The sequence below is a fragment of the Palaemon carinicauda genome, chromosome 19 (assembly GCF_036898095.1).
Source record: "Palaemon carinicauda isolate YSFRI2023 chromosome 19, ASM3689809v2, whole genome shotgun sequence".
Lineage (NCBI taxonomy): Eukaryota > Metazoa > Arthropoda > Malacostraca > Decapoda > Palaemonidae > Palaemon > Palaemon carinicauda.
Genome location: NC_090743.1, coordinates 87,362,181 through 87,374,314, shown reverse-complemented (window position 1 = coordinate 87,374,314; position 12,134 = coordinate 87,362,181). Strand labels below are relative to the sequence as shown.

Sequence of the window (12,134 nt, the reverse complement as noted above, 5' to 3'; positions counted from 1 at the left end):
ATGAAGAGAAGTGTTACTGGAAAAATATGTACCACAAGAAAAGAAGCAATACCAAAGTATTGCTACCGATGTCATACTGACACCACCAAAACACATATGTGATGCTGATGCAATGCCTAGTACATCGGCCCCTCCCACGATCATTAACAAAAAACGTCATTTACAGAATCTGACACCGACCGAGCAAATTCTTACCCATGTTATTTTCTGAAGATGAAACAGACGAGGATATTGATGATGACATCAACTGCGGTGATAGTGATAGTGGTGAGATAGGGACCTCTGATGATAGCGAAGATGATTTTGAAGCTATATTATTCCGTTAAGATGGAGGGGACATTGAAGAAAGTGAAGAAGATGAAGAGAATGAAATAGGTAACATGCATAAAATACGAGAAGGAAATATTCAGTCTTATATTTGGTCTGATATCAATAACTTTATTCCTGACATTCATCCCTTTGATGGTAATTGCACTGGCATAACAAATGAGTGGCCCTGTGATGACACTGCAAGAGAAAATGAATATTTTATTGCGCTTTTCAATGAAGAATTAGTTGACCTTATTGTATGTGAAACTAATAAGTACTACCGGTGGGTAATTGAAAAGTTCTCTTTCACACAAAATTCACGAGTTCACAAATGGGTGGACACAGATGTCCATGAAATTTATGTTTATTTTGCATTACTACTACTGATGCCTCTCATGAAAAAACATGTATTACAAGATTATTGGAAACAAGACCCGTTGATTCCTACTCCAATTTTTTCCAAAATTCATGACCCGTGATAGATTCTTACTGTTGACTCGTTTCATGCACTTTGCTGACAACGGGAGACCAATCGCAAGTGATCGAATTTGGAAAAAAAGATCATTCCTTAGTATAGTTGTTGCAAATTCAAAAAGGTCTTTCATCCTTTCCAGAAAATTGTGATTGATGAGTCCCTTATACTTTTCAAAGGGCGACTTGTCTTCAAACAGTATATCCCAAGCAAGCGTCATTGATTTGGGATCAAACTGTTTGTTTTATGTGATTGTGAAACAGGAATAGTGCTTGATATTATAGTATATACTGGAACAGATATAGATATATCAAAAGAAGATCAGAGTAGTGGTTTGGGATTCTCAGGAGCAGTAGTCAAGAAATTGATGGCACCTTATATGGGTCATGGACATATATTGTATACTGACAATTGGTATAGTAGCCCTACATTGGCACAATTCCTTCATGATAACGCCACAGGGGCGTGTGGAACAGTGAGAGAAAGCAGGAAATATATGCCCAAATTTGATGTCCCATCCACATCTTATGACAATCCTAGTGACAGTGACTCCCCTAATGAGGATGAAACTACAAACATAAGTAATAAAACTAAAAAAAAAAAAGAGAAACAAAAGTCAAAACCGTACAACGGGAGACAACTAACAAGATATTGGCTGTCAAGTGGATAGATAGAAAGCCTGTGACCCTTTTATCAACCATACATAAAGGTGACATAGTGAACACAGGTAAGGTCCACTACAGGACTAAGAAGAAAATCTGTAAGCCAGATGATGATGTTGATTACAACGAAAATATACGCCTTGTAGATAAGAGTGACTGCCAGCTAAGTGGGACAGAGTGTATGAGGAAATCATTCAAGTGGTACCACAAAATCATTCTTCATCTTATTGACATCATTATGCTTAATGCATACAATATTTGGCTTGTAAAGACATCCGACCCAACTTGCAAGAAATTAAAATTTCGTGAATTTATTTACAACGTTTCATACCAACTTCTTGAAAAATATGGCACCGTGACCAGTAGCAGACTTGGACGTCGTGGACATCCTCCGGGAGAAGTACCTGATCGCTTGCAGGGAGCAGCTTATATTAGCTATCATCATCTCCAACACACAATATTTGATGAGGCACAAAACAGGAAGAAACAACTAAACTGCTATGTCTTCGCAAATACTTCCCGGCGACCAAAGAAAAGAACTCGGGTTACAACTATCTGTGCTGAATCTAATGTGCCTTTATGTTCAACTGACTGCTTTCGTCACTGGCATGCCCAAAATAAATATTGAGAGAGAGAGAGAGAGAGAGAGAGAGAGAGAGAGAGAGAGAGAGAGAGAGAGAGAGAGAGAGAGAGAGAGAGAGAGAGAGATAATCTTTTTAAGAAATGTTTTATATAGCCTGTATTCATTATTTATATCCACGAAAGGAATTTTCTTTATCTTTTGTATATGCCATATATACTGTATATTTTGATATGCGGTGATGCTTTTGATATACGCATTACTATATACAAATGCTTAAAAATGTCATAAAAACCAATTGTAATTAATCCGAACACATAGGCCAGATCATGAGGTTATTAGTTACTATGTTTATCTATACAAGATTTCAATAATAATATGTTTTCAATATGATTATAATTATTGCTCTCTTTATTTACTTTAAATATTATGATTTTTTAGGTTATAACTACTATATATATATTTGTAAAAGACTATGATATTGCATTACTTTTAATCAATGTGTTCCTTCAAATATTCTAAGTTGGTTTCCCAAAATTGTAAGTAAAAATATATATTCTCCCTAAATATGAAATATTATTTTAAACAAATTTAAAACAATTGCAATGGTAACAATAGTCACTTTATGAATAGATAAAGGAAAAAAAAAACGAAACAAATAAAGTGTTTGTAAATCGTAAATGTGACTACATCAACTAAAATGATCATTATTATTTCAGGAATAGATACAATTCTATATCATAGGATTTGAAAATATAAATTAATTTCTTTTTTTATCACTACACTTTTCTATATATAGTAAAGGCTATTTGTTAAAAATAGCCTAAAACATTCATTACATAGTACGGAATGTAGTAAATAAAAATCGCTAACTTGTACCGGGCGCAAACAGTCCCGGGATACCGTGGGTGATACCCAACATACTACCCATCTTCCCCTACCCACGAAAGACAATCCAGACTCACCCATTGGCCATCCGGCAAGATGCCATGTCACGCTATCAAATTAACTTTGATGGTTTCTAACAAAATAACAAACAAGATGTAGGATACAATATTTGGATGATACATGCACGAAGTTATTACAAAAACATTGGTACAGTTATGGGTTAGATTCTGAAACATTGTATTTTTGTCAAGATAGCCGCACCACGGGACTGTAGTAAAATGATATTGCTGCATTTCTCGGGTTAAAGAAACATTATGAATGCTGAGATCCGGATGTTGAGAAGCCAGTGTCCACGACCTACTTACAATATTACTTTGAGTTTTATTATAATTCAACCACATGCCCCATAATTTGCACCAAGCACTAATTTTAGCTAGATATTTATTAAGGAATTCAGCAACCCTATCTCTACATTAAGGAGGTGAAATCTATATTGGCCACAAGCTTCTATTCTAGGCGAAAGCACGTCATGTGTGTACATTATGAAAAGTAATGGCCCAAGAACGCTACCTTGAAGAACACCTGCTATCACATTCCTATAATCAATATGGTGGCCCTCAACAACAACTCTTTGCGATTTATTATTTAAAAATTCAATAATGATGCTAAGAAAAGACCCACCTACTCCCATTTGCCACTTATGTAACCTTCCCCAGCACCCAATGAAATCGATTTCAGCACAGAGGTTAAGAAACGTTACCTAAGAAAATAAGGTAGTTACAACTCAAAGAGCTATGGAAAGAATAATGAAAGGAATAAAAATAAAAGACAGAAAAAATAGCAACAGGGATACGAGAGCAATCATATATAGAGGCTATCCGAACAACTTGTTGAAAAAAAAAATGGACATTGGCAGGAAATATAATGAGAATGACAGACAATAGATGGACATTAAGAATAAGAGAATGGGTTCCTATATATTGTTAAAAAAGTAGAATAGGGAAGAGAAAACAATGCATCGACGAACTAACGTAGTTTGAGGATGTGGACTAGCTCAGAAAGATCATAAACATGCGCAAGTGGAAGAATGTCTGAAACATTTGTTCTGCAGTGGACTTTTAACGGCTGATGAAGATGATGATGATGATGATATGTGTACATGCATTTATCTATACAAACAGATTCACAGACACACACCTAATATATATATATATATATATATATATATATATATATATATATATATATATATATATATATATATATATATATATATATACATATATATATAAATAAACATATATATATATATATATATATATATATATATATATATATATATATATATATATATATATATATGTATATTTACATATGTATATATATATATATATATATATATATATATATATATATATATATATATATATATATATATATAAAATATATATACTGTATATATATATATATATATATATATATATATATATATATATATATTATTATATATATATATACATATATATATATATATATATAGATATAGATATAACATATATATATATATATATATATATATATATATATATATATATATATATATATATATATATATATATATATATATATATATATATATATATATTCATAAGAGCGGGTTCTATAAAGTTCCTGGGTTTAAAGGTATCATGAAAGGGAAGCGCTGTTACTTTTACGGGAGAGATAGGACAACAATTTAGAAGACAGGCAAAACGAATGCATATCTCTCTCTCTCTCTCTCTCTCTCTCTCTCTCTCTCTCTCTCTCTCTCTCTCTCTCTCTCTCTCTCTATTGCATATTTCCACTTGAATTGACTTCGTTCTAGGAAACATAAGGGTCAAGCTCTTTTTGCAACACAATGCAGCCCTACCGAAATTGGAGCTGAATTTCATTCACTTGAGAGGTTTTTTTCCGCTGTGGAAGTCAGTGGCGACCAAAGTTCTTTATTTTTCGTAGACTTTCAGGAGATCTGTGTGTTGGTGCACCGTCTTGCCAATAAGGCTCGACCAATAAGTATCCTAACACGGAGTCAAGCTGTGTAAGAGAGAGAGAGAGAGAGAGAGAGAGAGAGAGAGAGAGAGAGAGAGAGAGAGAGAGAGAGAGAACCTCCCCGTTAGAGTCACAGCTCTATCCTTTCACGATACCCTTAAATCCAGGAACTCTTCCGTAGCCCCTTATATATATATATATATATATATATATATATATATATATATATATATATATATATATATATATATATATATATATATATATATACATATATATTTATATATATACATATATACATATACATATATAAATATATATATATATATATATATATATATATATATATATATATATATATATATATATATATATATATTATATATATATATATATATATATATATATATATATATATATATATATATATATATATATATATATATATATATATATATATATGTATGTGTGTGTGCGTGTGTCTGCATGTGTGCATGAGTGTGTGTGTGGTTTAATATGGTGTAAGCATTACCATAACAACATTAACTGACAACATTAACCGCTTTATTTTTGCCACCTCATCAGTTGTTTTCAAAGTGGAGATCTTACTTCCCGTATTAGCTAACCAAACATTTATATTTTAATTCTGTAATCCTTGTTTCCCTGGATTATTACTACCTACATTTCCACAAAAACGTATAGTTTGTATTAATATTCCTGCTAAATTCATATTGGTGGTGTTGGTTTCTAAATTGTTCCTTAACCTATGATTCCTATTTGAAGATGATCCATTGTGTCTAGCTCTTGCACGCCTACTTAGATTGTCTGTCGATTTTGTTTCAAGCTTTATTGGGCTAAAAGGTCAATATAAAATTTTTGAAGCTCACATTAAAACTCATGTGTGTGTGTGAGAGAGAGAGAGAGAGAGAGAGAGAGAGAGAGAGAGAGAGAGAGAGAGAGAGAGAGAGAGAGAGAGAGAGAGAGAGAGAGAGAGACCAGAATAAAATCACATTCTTCTGGTCAACCTTATTCATATCTTTTTTTCGTTCGTGCTACACACAATTTCTTTACTTTGGCTTTTTCTTTGTTCATTCAGTGGTATCTGAAATAAATTTGATATTACTATTCCCACACTAATAGTGACCGCTGTATGTGAAGTTTCTTTATTATTTATAATGACTCGTCCTAATATTACTGATCATTTAATAAAATTTTGCTAAGCCAAACAATTATCATATCATTCATAAACAGAACTGAAAATATCAGATATATGAAGTAGGAAGGCACTGTGAAGATATTACACTTTACTGATTAACTTAAAAATAGTCTCTAGGCAAAATTTAAGCATAAAAAATAATAATGCTAAGCCTCTGTAAAAATAGAAGCAAGGTCTTCAATTTGGGCTTTCATAGCCAGTAGAGTTTCTTCGACTTTGTGTGTCCAATGTCTTTGTTCGTTTATTTTTTTTCCTCGTTCCATCTAGTTTGTTCCATCTCTTTAGTTTTGTCTAGTTCTTCTCTAGCGAGACAAATCTGGGTTGGACGACCGAACTCACCTGCTGCATGTACCTCAATTATCGTCTTGGTTCAGCGCCCCTTCGTTCATCTTTTTTCCTCGATAGGAGGATTCCCTCTTTTTAGATTAAAATCGTAGACGGCAGATTTTGTATCTGTACCTAGCAAAGACTCGTCAGGAGGACTAGAATCTCGACCCCAGAATGTGTCCGTGGGGAGCGGCTGGACCGCGTTTAAAAACCCCTCCTAACTGCTCTGTTGCATAACATCTGCTTCTTCCTTTTATTCCCCTCAGAGGCATAGTTTTCCCTCTAATTCAATATAAAACTAATAAGTTATTATCTAAATTTCGGTACACATCCTGAGTATTTATTTTATGCGCCTTATTTTCTATCAATCAAAGCTAATCTTCTTAAAAAGTTCAGTTTTGGATGGATAATAAAGTTAATAAAATTAAGATTTTACCTAAAAAAATAGACGTTGAACCTTATGCTTAAAGGACGAAATATGCGAATATTTCAAGTTTAGTTGTCGGTAAAATAATGAGTATGCACATTCTAAAGAGACTAGAGAGAAAGATTGACGAAAAGCTGAGAGACCAGAAGCAGAATTTAGAAAAGGGGGAAATTGTACTGTCAAAATTTACATTTTAAGACATGTGGTACAGCAATGTGTAAATTATAGAAATCCACTTCTGATGGCATTTGTGGGTTATGAAAATGCCTTTGATAGTGTGCGGCGCCAACTTCGTGTAGAGCGTCCTGCGTTATTATGGAGTTCCTCTTAAATATGTAAATATGATTAAGACTGTTAATGAGCATAGCAAGCGCAAAGTTAATGTTAATGGAGTCTTACTAAATGAATTTCCAGTGAACAATAGAGTACTCTAAGGGAATGTGTTGTCACCTATGTTGTTTGTTCTCCTCATGGATTTTGTTTATACATAGAACATATGGGGATGGTGGAGCAGGATTGGAGTCGATATGTGGATGAGCTCAGGGTGAGGGGTAGATGGAGCTGGTTTGGACAAGCTCCTCGTACTCTCCAAAAGAGAATGGTTCACGAAACTTTCAACTGGGTTCCAAAAGGCACTTGAAGAATTGGAAGACCCAGGCCTGCATGGCTTTTGGGTATGAAGAGTGAATTGGGAGATGATTAATGGAGAAGAATTGATATAAAACGATAGAGAAGACTGGCAAAATGTAATCAAGCCCCTTTGCGTCAATAGGCGTGAGAAGAGATGAGGATGAGGAACACTTTATAATAAACTGAGCGTGGAAAAAGGTTGAGTTATTTCCAAAATGATTATTTTACTTCCTAGAAGACTTCACATTCCAACCTTATCATTCCTCCCTTAGGGAATTGAGAATTAACGTTGAATTGTATGTGCTACTATTTGCGTCCTTATTATTATTATTATTATTATTATTATTATTATTATTATTATTATTTTTATTATTATTATTATTATTATTATTATTATTATTATTATTAATATTACTATTATTATTAGTTTTTCTTATATTTACCCTTATTTTTTTTTTACTCAAGCATTACTAGCAAGTTCGCCAGGTCAGCATAAAGAGAGGGATAAAAATCTCGCTTATGTTGAATGGTTTGGCTCTCACATTTGAATAATCTACCTGGCTACACAATACCGATATGAAACAGGATATATGATAAAATATTCGGAGCAACATTGAAAACTGGCAAATTACAAAACGTGGTACAATGAAACTGTAAAACAACTGCAATACATATAAAAACTAACGTTAGGAAGAAATAGCCCTGAGAATAATAAATAAATTACATGTATTCCACTACTCCAGGAGATAAAATAATATACATAGATACATATACCAAGGCACTTCCCCCAATTTTGGGTGGTAGCCGACATCAATAAATGAAACAAAAACAAAAAGGGGATCTCTACTCTCTACGTTCCTCCCAGCCTGACAAGGGACTCAACTGAGTTCAGCTGGTACTGCTAGGGTGCCACAGCCCACCCTCCCCCGTTATCCACCACAGATGAAGCTTCATAATGATGAATCCCCTACTGCTGCTACCTCCGCGGTCATCTAAGGCACTGGAGGAAGCAGCAGGGCCTACCGGAACTGCGTCACAATCTCTCGCCATTCATTCCTATTTCTAGCCTGCTCTCTTGCCTCTCTCACATCTATCCTCCTATCACCCAGAGCTTTCTTCACTCCATCCATCCACCCAAACCTTGGCCTTCCTCTTGTACTTCTCCCATCAACTCTTGCATTCAACACCTTATTTAGCAGACAGCCATTTTCCATTCTCTCAACATGCCCAAACCACCTCAACACATTCATATCCACTCTAGCTGCTAACTCATTTCTTACACCGGTTCTCACCCTCACCACTTCGTTCCTAACCCTATCTACTCAAGATACACCAGCCATACTCTTTAGACACTTCATCTCAAATACATTCAATATCTGTCTCTCCATCACTTTCATTCCCCACAACTCCGATCCATACATCACAGTTGGTACAATCACTTTCTCATATAGAACTCTCTTTACATTCATGCCCGACCCTCTATTTTTTACCACTCCCTTCACTGTCCCCAACACTTTGTAACCTTCATTCACTCTCTGACGTACATGCGCTTCCACTCCACCATTTACTGCAACAACAGACCCTAAGTACTTGAACTGATCCACCTCCTCAAGTAACTCTCCACTCAACATGACATTCAACCTTGCACCACCTTCCCTTCTCGTACATCTCATAACCTTACTCTTACCCACATTAACTCTCAGCTTCCTTCTCTCACACCTTCTAAATTCTGTCACTAATCGGCCAAGCTTCTCTTCTGTATCTGCAACCGGTACAGTATCATCCGCAAACAACAGCTGATTTACCTCCCATTCATGGTCATTCTCGTCGACCAGTTTTAATCCTCGTCCAAGCACTTGAACATTCACCTCTCTCACCACTCCATCAACATACAAGTTAAACAACCATGGTGACATCACATATCTTTGTCTCAGCCCCACTCTCACCGGAAACCAATCACTCACTTCATTTCCTATCCTAACACATGCTTTACTACCTTTGTAGAAACTTTTCACTGCTTGCAACAACCTTCCACCAACTCCATATAACCTCATCACATTCCACATTGCTTTCCTATTAACTCTATCATACGCTTTCTCCAGATCCATAAACACAACATAGACCTCATTACCTTTTGCTATAATATTTCTCACATATCTGCCTAACTGTAAAAATCTGATTCATACAACCCCTACCTCTTCTAAAACCAACCTGTACTTCTAAGATTGCATTCTCTGTTTCATCCTTAATCCTATTAATCATTACTCTACCATACACTTTTCCAACTACACTCAAAAAATTAATGCCTCTTGAATTACAACACTCATGCACATCTCCCTTACCCTTATATAGTGGTACAATACATGCACAAACCCAATCTACTGGTACCATTGACAACACAAAACACATATTAAACAACCTTACCAACCTTTCAAGTACAGTCACACCCCCTTCCTTCAACATCTCAGCTCTCACACCATCCATACCAGATGCTTTTCCTACTCTCGTTTCATCTAGTGCTCTCCTCGCTTCCTATATTGTAATTTCTCTCATTCTCATTTCCCATCACCAGCACCTCAACACCTGCAACAGCAATTATATCTGCCTCCCTATTATCCTCAACAATCAGTAAATTTTCAAAATATTCCGCCCACCTTTTCCTTGCCTCCTCTCCTTTTAACATCCTTCCATTTCCATCTTTCACTGTCTCTTCAATTCTTGAGCCAGCCTTCCTTACTCTCTTCACTTCTTTCCAAAACTTCTTCTTATTCTCTTCATATGAATGACCCAATCCCTGACCCCACCTCAGGTCAGCTTGCGCTTTACTTCCACATTTTTCTCTCTATATTTTTCATACTTCTCTATACTATTACCCTTCAGCCATTCTTCAAAAGCCCTCTTTTTCTCTTCCACTTTTACCTTCACTCCATTCCTACATTCACTGCCCTTCCTCATGCTGCTTCCAACAACCTTCTTGCCACACACATCACTTGCAATCCCAACAAAATTTTCTTTTACTAACTTCCACTCCTCCTCTAAATTACCAGTTTCTCTTACTTTCACTTCATCATATGCTATTTTCAACCTTTCCTGATATTTACTTTTTACCACCGGTTTTATTAGCTCTTCAACCCTCACTGACTCCCTTTTATATCCACCTACTCTAATCCCCCACTCTTTGACTACAACTAATTTTCCTTTCACCAAAAAATTATCAGACATACCGTTAGCCATACCCCTAAACACGTGCACATCTTTCAATCTTCCAAACATTCTTTTAGTTACCAACACATAATCCACTAATGCCCTTTCTACTACTCTTCCATTTGCCACTCTTACCCATGTACACTTATTTTTATCTGTCTTTTTGAAAAAGCTAGAACTTATCACCATCTCTTGCTCAACACACATATCTACCAGTCTCACACCACTCTCCTTTTAACCTGGTACGCCATACTTCTTAATGACACCTTCTACCTCTCCAGCGCCCACTCTAGCATTTAAGTCACCCATGACAACTACATAATTCCTTCTATTCAGTACTTCTACACACCTAGTTAATTCATTCCAGAACTCATTCCGCTCTTCTTCACTTTTCTCACTACCTGGCCTATACGCACTGACAAACGCCCAACATTCACTACCCAACCTAACCCTTACCCACATTAACCTAGATGATATCTCCTTCCATTCCACTTCTTTACCTGTCATCCACTCACTCAGCAATAAAGCAACACCCTCTCTCGCTCTTCCCCTTTCAAACCCAGACACTCTACCAGACATTTCACCAAACATCACTTCCCCCTTTCCTTTTATCTTTGTCTCACACATGGCCAATACATCTATCCTTCTATTCCTAAACATACTTCCAATCTCACATCTTTTACTCTCTATCGTACTACATCCACACCCATTCAAACACCCCAAAAGTAGAGTGCGGGGAGCAGTCACTCTCCCCCTAGCTCCATCTCTTTGTCGATGTCTCACAGGATTGTAGATACAGGAGAGGGGGTTCCCAGCCCCCTCATCCCGTCCCTTTTAGTCTTCCTCTTACGACACACAAGGATAACGTTGGCGCTATTCTAATTGTTTTTATGCCCCCACGGCCACAGGGGGCATAAAATTATATATATTGTATATATATATATATATATATATATATATATATATATATATATATATATATATATATATATATATATACGTATATATAAGTGTGTGTGTGTGTGTGTGGAGGAAATGCCCCCCTAAATTTTGATGAAGTCACTGGCAGTAGGGTGACAACATGGGTTTAAGGCAATAGACAAACTATCCTTTCGACTTTTACTCCTGATGCCTGGCGGTAGATCTTACTAGAATTATTATGGACTAGCAAGGGTCACTTGCCTTAGTTAGATATGCACTACACATCACAAGGAACTGGCTATCCTTTGATGTATCTAGCCAATGAATCCTCTAAGGATTCAGTCAGTCATGGAGAGAGAATGTGAAAGAATGGCCATGAGTCCCCCGTGCATAGCAGGGTGTTAAGAATCTCCCAATTTATAGATACTAAAGAAAAATTGAAAAGTTACTGCAAGTGGAGAGTGAATTTA

The 12,134-nt window shown here is 35.7% G+C and overlaps 1 pseudogene; it reads left to right on the top strand.

Annotated features, from left to right (window-relative positions):
* The first annotated feature begins 777 nt into the window (after positions 1-777).
* Positions 778-2,072, top strand: LOC137658284 (piggyBac transposable element-derived protein 4-like; annotated as a pseudogene).
* The last annotated feature ends 10,062 nt before the right edge of the window (positions 2,073-12,134 follow it).